This window comes from Neovison vison, chromosome 3, assembly GCF_020171115.1.
Source record: "Neovison vison isolate M4711 chromosome 3, ASM_NN_V1, whole genome shotgun sequence".
Lineage (NCBI taxonomy): Eukaryota > Metazoa > Chordata > Mammalia > Carnivora > Mustelidae > Neogale > Neogale vison.
In genome coordinates, this window is record NC_058093.1 from 210,723,622 (window position 1) to 210,739,116 (window position 15,495).

Here is a 15,495-nt window from a genome sequence, read left to right on the forward strand (position 1 = left end):
CTCTGAGCCCGCACGCCCCCAGCTCCGTGCACGCAGCCTGCAGAGGTTGGCGCGGCTCTCGCACTCGGGGTCGAGACCGGCCCACCTGCCTGCAGCACGGTGGCCCCCGCCACCCCCGCGGCCTGGCCGCACGCCGGGTCCCCGCCGCGGAGGGGGATGGGGAGGGAGGAGAGACTGGAGGAGTTGGAGACAGACACAGCCTCAGCGAGCACAGTTACGGCTGGAGACAGACGGCGGCGGGAGGCGGAACACTCCCCCCCTCCGGCGACGGGAGGCGGGACACCTCCCTCGGCGGCTGCAGCACCGTCTCCCTCCTCCCCCCTCCTCCCGGAGGCTGCGGGCCGGGCCCGGCGGGACAGGCAGGCGATTGCGGCTGGCCCTGCCCGCCCCGCGCGCCGCCGCGGCCGGCCGGGGATCCCCTGCGAGCCGGGGAGGAGCCGCCGCCGCCAGACAGGCTGCGAGTCTCTGGGAAAGTGAAAGGGGGGCGGGGAGCGCGGGGGAGGCCCGGGGGTAAGGTCCCCGGCTCTTAAAGAGACCCGGCGCACCGCGCCGCGCTCCCCGCCGACCCGCTGCGCGCCCCCCCGCCGCGGCGGCCCCGCATCCTGCGCCCCTCCCCAGCGGCCAGCAGGGCCGGTGGCCCGGCGGGCCGCAGTGCGGGCGGTCCCCCGCCTCTGCTCCAGAGGGACGGCCGCAGGTGAGTGCAGATCAGAGGTGGCTGTTGTGGTCTCGGCGTCTGGCCCAAGTTCAGCGCGGCGCTGGGGCGGGAAGGGGGGAGGCTGGGGAGGGCAGGGGGCGGAGGACGCGGGGACAGGACGCTCCGGGAACGGGACGTCCGCGAGCCTGCGCCGTCGGCGGGGGCGGGAGGGAGCTGCGCAGCCCCGTGAGTCCTCCCCAGACCGGCGAGTCCCCAGGAGACGAGTTCTCCAGGTCTGAGGCTGTGTAGCCCGTGGGCACGGCGGCGTCCTGGGGCGCTCGCCGGGTCCGCGTGTCGGGAGGGCGACCCGGCACTCCGAACCGAGGCGCCGCCGCCTCTGCTTGTGTGCTTTGCTGGAGGAACGCTGCCGACCTATTTCTCGGTGCCCGGCGCGGGGTGTCCTGCGGTTGCAGGACCTAATTCTGCACCGCGGGGAGGCCGGGGTAAGCGCCGCGGTAACTGCCCAAACTGAGGTCTCGGTTCCCTGGGGCCTGTCAGCGAGCCACTGCAGGCGGGGGGGTGGGGGGTGGGGGGTACTGGAGGTCAGCGGGAAGCGGGAAGATCGTGCAGGACCTTGCTGGGGAGTTTGCGGGAAGGAAAAGGGGCGGGAGCGGGCCGTACTCTGAACCCTGCATCCCGCTGCTGGACAGCCCGCAGCCCGCGGCTCCGCACCCCGGGACCCCGCAGATCGCGCCCCGCGCCCCTGGGGCCCGCCTCACCGGGCGTCTGCCCCGGTCCCCCAGCGCGCGTTGACGTCGGTCGCGGGGCCGCCCGCAGCTCCCGGCATTGGCTGGAAGTCGATTGTCTCCCGGCGGTTGCTGTTACACTCAGGCTGGGTCTCTGAGCCCCGGAGGAAGCAGGCGTGTGTTGAATTTCTCTTTGACCCTTAACGGTGGAATAAACAGGAAACGACGAGCACCCAGCCCGGGCTCAGCACTTGCCTTTGTTGTGGGGTCCTCTTTGCACAGTGACGAGGAGGCGTCCCTGGGACCCCTGCCGGGTGCGCCGCCCAGTGTGGCGTTGGGGGCGAGCCGTGTAAGTACGCGGCTGGAAGACAGTGGGCTCGATTCAGGTTGATTTGCTGGGGTGGTGGAGAGGGCATTTGCTTGTTTAAAAACTTTTTTTTTCCATTGGAAAAGGAAGTCTTGGCTTCCCGTTGAGGCAGAGATTTTCAGGAGGACGACACGGAGCGTGGTGGGTGGGTGGCACCTGGAGAAGACGCGTCAGTCAGTGCCCTGGTTCCCGGTTTAGCTGGCGGGGCACCGTGCAGCCTGTCAGAACAGCGAGAAACTCTTTAAAGCAAGAAAGGCTCCCTTGCTCCTAGCCCGGCACGGGAATGATTGCTGAGTGGTGGCCACATAAGCTAGCTTAATTTTTGTTTTCCCCAAAGAGTCTTTTAATTAGCTAGGATTGTGTAATTTTGATTTGCTTCTTTTCTCTTTCTCTGTGTCCCATCTATTACCTTCTCTTTTTTTGCAATTACTTTGGCTTCGATATCCCCAGGCCCTACTTACAGTTCAGGGCTGCTTTCCACAATGTCAATTAATTACTGTGATAAATATTCATTGATGACCTACTGTGTGCTAGGCATTGTAGGCTTCGAGGTGAGATAAGCTATTAGAGGATGTTGAGTCTGAGAGTTACTGTAAGTAAGTTTCTTGCAGTGGAGGTGGGTAGAGATGGTCAGCAGCCTTGGTTCTTAAAAATATATAGGTCCCATGGCTGGCATGGAGGTTGGTGCCTTCCTTTATGGCTAGTACTAGGAAACCTCCCTTTAAGATGGCCCTTTCCACTTGTTTAGCTAGCCAAGAAAGATATTCTTCCACTTGAATTTTGCCTGGAGCTTCTGGACTGAGCTTTGCATTGACAAGGAGTGTTCTGTAGAAACTGCCATTGCATCAAGCCATGTTCTGCATTTTGTATGTGACTATTTAGTTCTTTCTAGTATTTATATTGAATTTCCTGTCATCTGTATATCTGTCTTTGTGCTCTGCACAGTACTCTTGCAACATATTCTTTATGTTTGGTAAAGGATCATAATGTCAAATTTGAGTCATTACATAGACAAACGAATAGATCTGAATATTGCCCATCCCATGCACATTTATTGAATTATAATATTTGGTTTCCTATCAACTCTTGAATGCTATTTGATGGCCCTTGCAAAGCAGTGCTTTTTACAACATGGGTAAATGCCTCATGATCTTTGAAAGCTTCATTCTTTTAAGAGCTTCACTTTGCAATTGACATTGAACACACTGTTAGGAATTAGGGCCAAGACTGTAAATGCCGGTTAGGATGTGCTGTAATGGAGTTGTAGCTCCTTCCTCCCTTGTTTTAAAAAGACTCTTTTAATTTCTTAACATTCTTCTGTTGCCCTTGGAAGAGTTTGCCGTCACTGGCCATGGTTCTAGTTCATGTAGGTTTCTATTTACTATGGAGAAGACTTTTCCCACAGGGTTTTAGGACAGTCTCTTGAATCCTCTTGGGGGCTTGGTTTGCATGACCACAGTCCTGCAGAGGAATCCAGCCAGGGCCACCTGCTTATTAAGGGATTTTGTACCAATTTGTTGGCACATGATTTGAGAATCAAAGCCCCGCACCCTCCCCACCTCTCCTCGCCCCCTGCCATAGTATATACATACGTAGACAAATATTTCCCCCCAACTGCTGACAGTGTTCTAAGAATAGTTTTCTTGCCTGGCGTGCTGAGAGCAAGGACCCATCTGCAGAGGTGTTTACAATTTGGGACTGTGCTGTAGTCTTGGTTGACTTAGCAGCCTGCCAGAGTAGCCTTGTAGCTCATGGGATGCCGTCTGTTTTTCATCTGGGCTGCTGGAGGGGCAGTTCCCAGCTGGACAGGGCATCAGAGAGAGCTGAGAATGACTTTTGCTCTATGAGGGTAGTTTCTGTCCTGATGTCAAGCAGAGACCCTTAGGCTCTGTCTGGATCCCTTTGCTGTCACCTGGCTGTCAGTCACCCATAGTCTAGGCTGGAGAGGACTGTTCTGTGTAAACCCAAACTCTCAGGGCTGGGGCAGGGACACTTGGTTGTGACACTTGCTTGTCCAATCTCTCTGGTAGTTCTTGCCCTATTTCTTCTCATGTTTAATCATCTAGACTTAAGGAGTTTCTATGACGTGCCTGTCCTTTTGGGTGAGAGTTAGTAGAGGAGCAATAGCTGTAAAAAGATTATTCCATATTAACCTGGAAAGTTTTTAGAAATGTTAAACACACTTGATTTAGACACAGAGCTATTAAATACAAACAGTAGCAAAAACGCCCTGTAGTCCCATCTTGCCCTTTTGCCGCTTCTTCCTCTTTCTCCCTTCCCTCTAGTCCTCCATCCGTCCTTCCTTCCTTCCTTCCTTCCTTCTTTCCTTCCTCCTCCCTCCCTCCCTTTCTTCTTATCTCAGAAAACTCTTCTGGAAGCCATTATTTTCTGGTGTCAGAGTGACTTTCTGCCTACATGGGATTCTTTAGTCTAGAATTACACCTTGACCTATATTATGGGTGTGCATGGAACGTGAGTCTTAAGTTTTAAAATAGGAACATAAAGTTTCTCTCTACTATTTGCAAATTTAGGCCCCAAGACCTACCTCTTTTTTAGGAAAATTGTGTGTGTGTGTGTGTGTGTGTGTGTGTGGCGTTATTCGTTTCACTGTTAGGCAGCTGGAGTGAACAGGCCCCCAGGACCTGTACTATTAATTGCTACAGAAATATTGGATTCCTATTCCCAGTGACTTTTGTTTTTTCCTCTGTCATAGAAGGAATTGAAAATAGTGTTTGTGTTGTCTCATATCCATGTGAGATGGATTGTTTTTCTTTGAATTTCCACTAAAAATGGCACTTTGGCCTTTTAAGCTGTTTTTGTAAGGACTTTTCTTTCCACTAGGCTTGTTTTCCAGATAGGTCTTGGAAATTACGAAGAACATAGCTATAATTTCTCTCTTGATTGGCAGCTGAGAGCTTTCCTGAACAAAAATAAGGCTACACTGTGCCAAATGGTTGACTTTTCTAGAATAAAAACTCTAAAGGGTATGCAGAAAGTCCTCTGGTTAATATATTGGCATTCCCAGAACCCACTAAAACTCCGGCTGCCTGCCAGACACCACTTAATGAGGACGCAGAATGTCTGGCTCAAATCCCCAGGAGCAGAAGGGGGTGGGGAGCTGATGTCCACACCCTTTATTAATTTTTAATGACTGTACTTTTGTTTTGCAGATTTTGCTCTGTACCCCCCTCAGGACTGACCCCCACCACATCGCCCCTCCCCCCATCCGTTTATTTACTCATTTACTTGGCATCAGAAAAACGTTGAGACTTTCCAAGGTTAAGAATCCTGCTGAGGGATCACTTCTGTTTGTGTTTGTCGTTGCTTTTCTTTCTTTTTCTCTCCTCCCAACCCTTTTTCAGACAAGGAAGAGAGAGAAGGAACAGAAAAAGAGATGACAACTTTTTTCTATTTTTTTTTTTATGATGCTTTATTGTCTGCTGGAAGAGAACCATTTACGAAACTTTAAGTTTGTCAGACAGTTTATATGACAGTGCAAGTTGGTGCTTGCCAAGCTCCAGACAGATTGCTAATGTTACATGACAGGGATAAATGAATTACCGCTGTCTGCAACACGCTTGCACTGCAAACGCGCTCTGGAGCCGGCGTCCGGGCGCTGTGCACCCAGGGAGCCTGCTGGCTGTGCAGCTGGGAGGAAGGCCTCTCTGCCTCTTGCCTAGAATTCTGTGACTTGGTTCGGAAATGAAAAGGGTGTGTCTCTCGCTTTTATTTTTGGCAGGGCTGCAGGATAGCAGAATGGACGGAACAGCTGTGTGTCCTTCGCGTCACTGGGCAGCTCTGCCCCCTTGCCCTGCCCTTCCCCTCCCCCTCTGGCCCCACCACATTCTTCCCTCTGCACCAGGGGGCATGGCACCTAGCCTTCCTCCCAGGGACCTGCTGCGGACAAAACTAAACGTTGTTCTCAGTGGCTCAGGCCTTTAGTGTTCCCGAAGCCAAGTTTCAAGCTGTTTACAGTTGCGTTCTTTCTGCAGGTGCAGACATTGAGAACAAATTGTCTGAGATAAGTGTGTGTGTGTGTGTGTGCGCGCGCGCGCGCGCTGTCCTGGGAGGGGGCAGGGTGGCACTCCTTGGGCATAATGTACTTTCATCTCTGGCAATTTGGATAGTCAGCTGGCAGAGTGACAGGTGTAATGAACTTAATGGTCTTGCTCTAGTTGTTAGCGGACACACCGCTCATATTACAAAGCCACCTCCTAAGTTGGGCCCCTGCCAAATGACTTGCTCTTCTCCTTGCAGACGAGATTCAGGGCCTGCACTACTCCAGTGACGTGAAGGTCAGGAATTAGTGGGTGTGAGCAAACATCTGTGTGTCCTCATCCACATGGTGCCTAAATGGACCTCGAATTTCTCTTCAAAGTAGAAGCGTTGATTCATCTCTCATGCATCCCATCCACCCTCCGCTGGTCAGTCCTCCATGAGAGGTGTGGCAAGGGACCCTCTGTGTAGGTGTGTGGACTCCTTATCCCTGGGGTTTGCAGAATGGCAGGCTTCCTGCTGGGCCTTGTCAGTTCTCAGCCGGCCACCGGCCACTGATCTCCAGAGACGGGCCAGGCCTGTGGCTGGTGGAGGCTCCACCGGGCATTGTTTTCATTGTCTGGGGCCCCAAGGGCCTGCAACCTCCCCAGAGCTGGGGAGGGGATTTCCATAGCTTCCAGGAGGCAAGAGTGGAGCGTCCACGGCAGGAGGCCAGGCTGCTTTTGGAAGGGCTCCTGGACCTCTGGCGGGCCCGCCTCCACTAGGGCACTTGGTCAGAGAATAGTAGCAGCGGTTCCAGACACTTGCAGAGTGCTGACCGTATGCCAGGCTCTTCTTAGTGTTGCACATATATGAACTAATTTCGTCTTCGGTGCAGCCCTGTGACATCTGGACTGCTCCGTCCCCAGCTAGCAGGAAGGCCACGGGAAGCCTGGGAATTACCCAGAGTCGCACCTCTTGTAAACAAAGGGTGGGGTCAGACACAGCCCAGGCGTTCTCTCACTCGGGATCTGGGCTGGGACTCCAGGCCGCCCGAGGTCAGCCCCCAAGCCAGAAGTTCTTCATCAGGGACCTGTTGGTGGAGCTGGGTGGAGGAAGACAAGTTGGGTGGAGGAGGACGGTGCCCTTTCTCTCTGGTCCCGGTCCCAGAACAGGTCCCCGTGACTGCTCAGCCAGCAAGGGCCTTTCTTCTTCCTTCCTGCTTTTATCTGTGGCTCTGTTTATGGCCCCCTCACTGCCATTCCCCATTCTTCTTTCCAGCCTCTGCTTCCTGTTCGTGTCACACTGGTGACAAGGCTGTTGGTAGCTTTGTTTTGTCCATCTCGAACCTTGAGTCTCTCAAGGCAAGATGAAGTGAAAATCAGTAGCAGGATTGTTGGCTGAGGTACTCTGCACCATTCCTTAAAAACCTCTTCTGTTAGTCTTATCTGGGTGTCGATGGTTAGAGCGTTAGGACCTGTTTTCTGAGGGGTGAACTGAGGCTGGTGGAGGAGAAGCCTTCTGTCTGCTGTGGGTCTTGTGGGGCTTGGGGGAGGCTGAATGAGGCCCTCCTGGGTGTTTGTTCACTCAGAAGGGTCCAGATCATCTAGTACATGGAATGCTACTGACTTCATTTCCCTTTGCTTCCTGCATTTGGGGAAAAAACAAAACAAAACAAAACAAAATCATCGTATCTTTAAGAGTCTCTATTTTGATTCATGAGGGCATAGATTAATCACACATATTGACGTGTCCTTCTTAAGAAAGAGTGTCTGTTTTGGACAAACCCAAATGTTTGGGATTACAGCAAGTTCTTAGGTGATGCAGAGTCCCTTGGGCCTGGCAGGACAGCCCCTCAGCTCTTTGCAAGCCCATGGCAGTGGGGCAAGAACGGGAATCCATGGGAATCCATGGTAGCCCCTGAGCCCAGCCAGGTGATTGGGGTCCCTGTAGAATGTGTTATGGTGTCCACATGTTGTGGGGTACTGGAAGTTCCTGTTCTGGTCTGTGCTCGGTCCTCCCCATCTCCACAGCCCCGAGCAACAGTGTTTTCACAGGGCTTGTCCCAGAGTGCGTCAGTCGTCAGTTCCCCGGGACATGCTCCTCACAGCCTGTGAGGCAGGCTTTAGCATTGCCTGTCAAGGCAGACACAGAGGCCTGGGTGCGCCAGCTGCTAGTCCAGCTCTGTCCACTCTAGTTGAACCTGACTTTTCATTCCACAGACTCTTTTAGGCCTGTCTAAAACTATTCTCATAGATCTAGTCTCTGAAATTCTTTTTCTTTTTTTTAAGGTTTTATTTATTATTTGACAGAGACATAGCAAGAGAGGAACACAAGCAGGAGGAATGGGAGAGGGAGAAGCTGGCCTCTTGCTGAGCAGGCAGCCCGATGCGGGACTTGATCCCAGGACTCTGGGATCATGACCTGAGCTTAAGGCAGACGCCTAACAGACTGAGCCACCCAGGCGCCCCTGAAATTCTCCCCCCCCCCGATTATATTCTTATTGAGCATAATTAGAAACAAGGAAACCAAGAAGAAGAAAAAAGAAACAAAGGAGAAAATGAAAATAACTAAAATTGGTTTTGATCCTACTACTTTTAGAAGACCTCTGTTAGTAGGTTAGTCATATAACCATCGACAGCTTATAAAATTATATGTAGAAGGTATGTACATTTTCAGACTTTGTATTTTACTGTGAACATTTTTTCATGTAATTTAAATATTCTCCAAAGATACCACTGCTGATAACTATAACATTCTACTCTATGGTTATATTGTTATTATTATTATTTTTTTAAATCTGTTTGGGACATTGAGGATGTTACCAGTTTTCTGTATCCTAAATGATACTGAGTTGAACATTTTGATTACATCTTTTGATAGATTCCTAAAAGGGAGGATCGTGGGTATAAAAACTTTCAGAGGGTCTTCCAAAAGTATCACCAGCTTGCTTTTCAGAAAGGATGGGGCATTTTGCACTCCCATAGACAAAAGGGTGGCTACATCCTTGCCAATGCTAGGTATTATTATTAAAAAAATCTTTGCAAATTGGGCAGTAAATGTTATGATTACATTTTCCTTTCCATCTTTTTGTTATAAGAATCTAGTTTTAGGGGAGCCTGGGTGGCTCAGTTGGTTGGTCTGCCTTCAGCACAGGTTATGATCCTAGGGTCCTGGGATTGAGCCCCTCATCGGGCTCCCTGCTTGGTGGGAAACCTGCTTCTCCCTCTCCCACTCCTCCTGTTTGTGTTCCCTCTCTTGCTGTCTCTCTCTCTGTCAAATAAATAAGTAATAAAATCTTAAAAATAAAAAAAGAATCTAAGTCTGTATCATCTGGATCATAAGTGAAAAGAGTTTTGCTGTTTGCTAGAGTTTTGTTGTGGGCAAACACAGTGATTTAGTGGGTGATCTCCTCAGGGAGGTATAAGATCTTCATGCTATTTTATTTTTAGGATTTTTATTTATTTCTTTGACAGAGAGAGAGAGAGATCACAAGTAGGCAGAGGGGCAGGCAGAGAGAGGGGGTCAGCAGGTCCGTTGCTGAGCAGAGAGCCCGATGTGGGGCTCGATCCCAGGACCCTGAGATCCTGATCTGAGCTGAAGGCAGAGGCTTAACCCACTGAGCCACTTAGGAGCCCTGAAGTTTGTGCTATTTTAAATTTGAGATAAATTCAACTTAGGTAGGTTAAAGACACTAAATAATCTAATACATTTTTCAAATAAAATTAGAGGATTTTATGGCCAAGGACTGCACCTGCTCTCTTCTCCCTCCCCCAATCCTCACCCTACCCTGTGGGGGAATTTGGGCTCACAGTGGAAGAGTGAGGGCCAGGAGAGAGATGGATTCAGTGGCCAGCTGCTCGAACACGGTGTGACATATCCTTCAGTCACTCCTTTCCTTTTCGAAGACTACTTTCTGAGATCATGCCCTTCCCTAGCCTTGTCCCCAAGGATGCCAACATAGAACTCATCCTCTTATGTTTGACCTGAGGATTGCTACACAACACTTGACCTTGCTACCTCTGCGGAGGGCACTCCCTTCCTGCTTCCATAGGCTTGGCTGTTTGCTTCTGGCTGAGGCCTTTGCCCTTTTAGAGGCTCATGCAACCATCAACAGTGTCTGGCTTGCTAAGCTGATTGCTCCCAAAGCTGGAGGGAAGAGGAAAATCATCTTAGTAGATTTAAATTAAGTAAAGCAAAGCAGTTTTGCTTTCTCTGAAAGGCAGTTGGAAGGTTGGGAGCGGCTGGCCAGAGGGAAACCCATTTCACAGTCCTGGCTTGGGGGGAGGGAGCAAAACAGAAGCCCTGTATCTTTGGGGCCAATCCCACCTAACTTGCTGTGTTCACACTCACCTTTGTGTGTCTGTTTGTTCAGTGGTGTTGACCATGCTCTGGGGTGCATGGTGGAAGTACACCCCATCTGGGGCATGCCGGGTGGGCAGTGGGCAGGGTCCTCGCCTCTGTGCTCAGGTGAGTGAGCCCTGGGCACCTCAGGCCAGGTGGCACCCATATGGCACCCAGCCCTGTGTGGGCAGTGGCCTGCATCTCTCCCCCACTGGCCACACAGTCAACTCCCTGCTGCATTCCTGGTGCAAATCCGCTCTTGCCTTGGCAGGTAGTGTGGACAGTGCCAAGGCCTTGGAGATGGAGTGTGCAGAAGACCGCCATTGGGTGGGAGGGCTGGTTGGTGGCCACCCGGGTGGTCCAACCATGAGGGGTCAGGTAGCACCTTTGCGGGGGGCAGCTTGTGCTGGGTCCCTTGTGGAAACTGGCTAGGAGTATCCCAGGGAGTTGTGTGCTAGTGATGTTATTGAATAGTTGGCTGGAACATTTACTCAGGGCACTTTGGGTGATTGAAAAATACACCTTGTGTACCTTCCTTCTGTTTGCTTGTTGGCTGATGTGTATGGGGGCTGACAGACTTTTGTTTAATTTGACCTCCGTGCATTTGGCTTGCTCCTTCAACAGAATGATAAAATGCCAGGATGTTTTTCTAGGAGGGACAGAGGGCCTTTTTGGACATAATGAATGCATAATTTTAGAGGTGGAGGAGATGTTTACAGTTGGATGGCTTGGATGAATGTTTGTTCTCTTGCTCCTTCAGCTATTAAGATAAATACCATCCCCTTACAGAATTTAGCTTTCATCCTATTGGTGTTTAAAGGTGAGATTCAAAATCTTTACTTCTTGTACAAAATCTTCACTTCCTTAGTTTACTCAAGCTGTGTTCACACTCACCTTTGTGTGTCTGTAGGTCTTGGGATTTAAGGTAATTTTTTCTTTTCATCCGGAGAATAATGTAAAAATATTAAATATTGTACATATACAGTTATAACTTCATAATTATGTAGAAAATTTAATCCAGAGAAATAGTAATTATTTTTTGATAAATACAGTTAGACATTAAATGGAATTGGAGTTATTTAATGGAACTCCTTATGCATTACTTTGCAATGTGAATGCATCCTTTTACTGATATAACATGGTTTATATATTGGCTTTTAAAAATTGGGGCACATCTGTGTGCTTAAGGGGATGGCTTCCATTCTGACATCCGCCACGAGGCAGGCAGGCTGTTCTCACTTGACCCACCTGAGGAAGCAACGGCAGGGCAAAAACGTGGGGCTGACCGCTGTCCGCAGTGCGTGTAGAAGAGTCTCAGTAGACGTGTTATCATGGGGTTGCTTATAAAGGGTTGCTTTCCTCTGCCTCTCCTGGATGTATCTTCTGGGCTCTTGTCTGACCCAGCCCTTGGGAGGCTGCATGACTTTAGAAAGATCTGTTGGCCCTTCTCTAAAACAACTATCTGCCCACCTGTTAGGCTTTGAAGGGGATTAGGTAAGATAATGCATATGCAAGCCAGTGGGGAGAGGCTAAGTGAACTAGTGAGTGCTCAGGAAATGGCCGCTGTTATGAAGTCAGGTAAGTATTTGTGAGGCACCTGTCCAGCTGGTGTGGCGCAGACCCAGCTCCTGCCCTCTGGGGGACTTGGAGACTCAAAGACAAGGTAGACTACGTGTCCAGGAAGCACCCAGCAGCTAATAGCCAGAGGTTTATCATCAGGTCTCTAGTTAGGAGTGGGAAACCCAGGGCGCCTGGGTGGCTCAGTCCTTAAGTGTCTGCGTTCAGCTCAGGTCATGATCTCAGGATCCTGGGATCGAGCTCCGCTTTGGGCTCCCTGCTTGGCGGGAAGCCTTTTTCTCCCTCTCCTACTCCCCCTGCTTGTGTTCCCTCTTTTGATGTCTCTCTGTCAAATAAATAAACAAAATCTTAAAAAAAAAAAAAAAAAAAAAAGAAAAAAAAAGTGGGAAACCCTATTTAAGCCATGAGTCAGGAAGGGCTTTGTATGCGAGAGAGTGAGATGGCAGGGTCTGATGGGCCTCGTGTGTTGCCTCTCTTCCCTGCTCCGTATTCTTGTGGAGCCTTGTGATGCCCAGGCATTGGCTCTGCCCCCACACTGCTGGAAGGCAGGCGCCCACGTGGTTGCTGTACAGGGCGACTGGTCTGGCCAGTGTGTTGGTGGCACCGGGAGGTATGAAGGGCCCCGAGGAGTGAGGAGGACCTCTGGGTCTACTCTGGTCTGTCAAGGAAGACTTTGGGAGAGGGTGACTCGGGGCTGAGACTTGGTGAAGAAATAAATTTTTGCCAGGTGGACAAGCAGGGACAGGGTGTTCACAGTCACTGGCTTCCGGAAGGCTAGATGCACTGGGCTCTAGAAGGCAAATATCAGGGTTTCAAACTTCTGTGTGTAAGTGTATGCTACATTTTTACTGCAGTACATGTGTGTTAATTTATAAATAAATACATGTGACCTCTGTGTGTGCTCACACTTTTTTGCTCATAGGAGTTTGTGCTTAAAAATATTGGGGTTCCTGGGCACCTGGCTGGCTCAGACAGTGGAGCGTGTGACTCTTTGATCTCGGGGTTTTCAGTTCGAGCTCCACGTTGGGTGTAGAGATTACTTAAAAGTAAACAATCTTTTTTTTTTTTTTTTTTTAAGATTTTATTTATTCATTTGAGAGAGAGGCAGAGACAGAGAGAGCACAAGCCGTAGAAGAGGCGGAGGGAAAGGGAGAAGCAGACTTCCTTCTGAGCTGGGGGCTGGATGTGGTGCTCAATCCCAGGACCCTGGGATCATGACCTGAGCTGAAGGCAGACGCTTAACTGACTGAGCCACCCGGGCGCCCTGAGGATGGTGAAGTTCAGTTAATTTGCTGAGGGGGTCGTGGGGGCTGTGGGGGCTGCAGGGGTAAGTAAACATGTGGTTCTTTTCCTGACTTCGGAGACTGTACATTATGGCCAGAGTTCTGAGTGTCAGACGCCTGGCAGGGTTAGTCAGTGAGGCAGCACGCCCAGAGAACGGAGATCCGTGCTGATGGTTAGTGAGAGGGGCTTTCATGGGGGAGTGGTGCCAGGGCAAGGGGGCTCAGGACAGATTTTGTAGGGGGAAAAAAAGGCAGTTGACACGTGTGACCTGTACCTCTGTTGATGGGCAAGGACCAGAAGAGAAAGGTGTGGATAAAGGCAGGGGAACCTAGAGGGGCATTTGAACACCAGTCCATTGTCACCATCGGAGCTGGTAAACATTAGGTGTTGCCATTATCATTTTCGTTCTTGTGTCATGGCACTGGATTAAGGTAGGCAAGACTTTTCTGGGGAGTCCTTCCTCCCATCTTTGCTGAGGACCGAATGCACAGCCAGGAATGGTGAAGAAAAACAAGCCTGCTGGGCTTAATTTCCTTCTCTATTTGTTTGCCCTAGGTACTCTGTCTTGACTGTGGTTTTTTAATACTCAGTATTTGTTCACATTTTACAAAATGCTTACATTTCCTCCTCGGTGCTGTTCATACCAGGAAGCCAGGTTTATCACTTCCACATGGTAACAATAATGCCTTCTATTTGCAAAACATTTGTAACTTTTTAAAGCTCTTCACAGACAGTATCTCATTTCAGGTTCCTTGGCTTGAAGGAACAAATAATTAATGAAATGTACATAGAAGTGTAATTAATGGATTTGTTCCTTATTCTTCTCTAATGTGGCCATTAGCTGAATGTAGAATTCAGACTGGAGTTTATTTTAATGTGCAAAACCTAATGGGAAAGAGATGCTCTGTCATTGTCCAAACCACATGGCAAGGTATTTTCTGCAGTTGCTGGGACCAAGGCTTTGCCTCTTGCTTGCTGGCTGGGCACTCAGGTCACATAATTTTGAGAGATTAGGGTAGGGCACTCAAAATCCAATTCAAGAGTACAGCCAAACCATGCATCCTTTCTCAGAGGGATTGTGTAGACGAGATCTCATGGAAGTGAAGTGTGCCGGTGGCCTGGGTGGATGTTGGGAGCCTCCTCTTGTTTCTTTTCCTTTGGGAAAGGAAGGCTTGCCCGTGAGCCCGTTGCGGCACTTAAAAAGCAGCAAATCTAAAGTGTCCACCTGTTGGTTAGGGTGGAACGTGTGCCCCGCACACCATCTTGGGTGCTGAGAGTCCAGACAGAGCACTTGGGATCTCTGTTCTCCTGGGATCGAGCCCCACATCAGGCTCCCTGCTTGGTGGGAAGTCTGCTTCTCCCTCTCCCACCCAGCCTGCTTGTGTTCCCTCTCTTGCTGTCTCTCTCTCTCTCCGTCAAATAAATAAATAAAATCTTAAAAAAAAAAATCCTTGGCACGCCTGGGTGGTTCAGTTGGTTAAGCATCTGCCTTTGGCTCAGGTCATGGTCCCAGGTCCTGGGATCAAGTCCGGCATCTGGCTCTCTCCTTGACGGGAACCCTGCTTCTCCCTCTGCCTACTGCTCCCCCTGCTTATGCTTTCTCTTTCTCTCTAACAAATAAATACATGAAATTAAAAAAAAAAAAAAAAGAAATCCTTTTCATTCTGAGCTGGGTCCCTTTGTCCCGGTTACATAAGGGTGCTCTGCGGCCTCAGCTCTCGACCAGCGCCTGGCCACCTGTGCCCAGTTTACGCCTCTACCTGTAGTGGCCCCTTTTCGCCACGCAGCCATTTACTGTCATGTGTGGCTCTGCTGCTGCCTCCGGGGTTGCCAAGTTGACCCCCTTCTCACGCTTGCTTGGCAGTGTCCTGCTCTCTCTCTCCCTCTCCTCCACAGACCTCAAGGGGTGTGTCCTCCTCTCCCTCCCCGAAACCACGCGTGCGTGGAGCCTGCCTCACCCAAGTACTGGAGGCCTGCTTCTGCTGTCCTAGGCCCATAACAGAGACGGAGGCTGCAGCATCTGCTGGCTTTTCCCGGTTCGGACTCCCACTGATGACGGTTTAGTTATCGTTCAATGAGGAGGCAGATGAAGTGCTCTGTGATGTCCGTAGGTAATTAGTTGTCATGATCAGTAAGGACTGAGGCTCAGCTGGGAGCTGCGAAGGGGGACTGGCGTGGAGAGCTGGTAGTGAACTGGCAGTGCCTCCGCGGAAGGTGTCAGCCTGGAAGGGCAGCGCCGACAGGAGGCGCTCTTCCCATCGCTCCAAAAGTGAACTTGCCTCCCGTAACATGCGAATATATTCTCTGCTGCGGGGCCAATAGAGCGGTAACATGATCTGTTCACTTCATTGGCTTGTGTGTTGATTGCAAGGAGATGGCAAGATGGCAGGGAGCCCTTCTGGAGTCTAGAGGGAAATGGCAAGCAGAACCCAGTGCAGAACTAGGTGCTTTTGCACGCCGGCTGAAGAAGCGAGCGCTCCCTGGTTTGAAATACTCCTTTCTGTGACTTCTTTGCCACTGTCTCCAGGGTTGTTTCATTGACAGCCTTCTCTGGATGTGTCTGAGCC

At 50.5% G+C, this 15,495-nt stretch overlaps 1 protein-coding gene across 3 annotated transcripts in view; it reads left to right on the forward strand.

Annotated features, from left to right (window-relative positions):
* The first annotated feature begins 318 nt into the window (after positions 1 to 318).
* Positions 319 to 15,495, forward strand: part of LDLRAD4 (low density lipoprotein receptor class A domain containing 4) — a 418,735-nt gene continuing 403,558 nt past the window's right edge. For 2 of the 3 annotated variants that reach the window (XM_044243670.1, XM_044243672.1), the window contains exon 1: positions 319 to 694. The gene's annotated coding sequence lies outside the window, so the exon portion shown is untranslated. Of the gene's footprint in view, positions 695 to 942; positions 1,138 to 15,495 lie in introns of those variants that run through there. The other variant, XM_044243673.1, reaches the window with a different exon arrangement.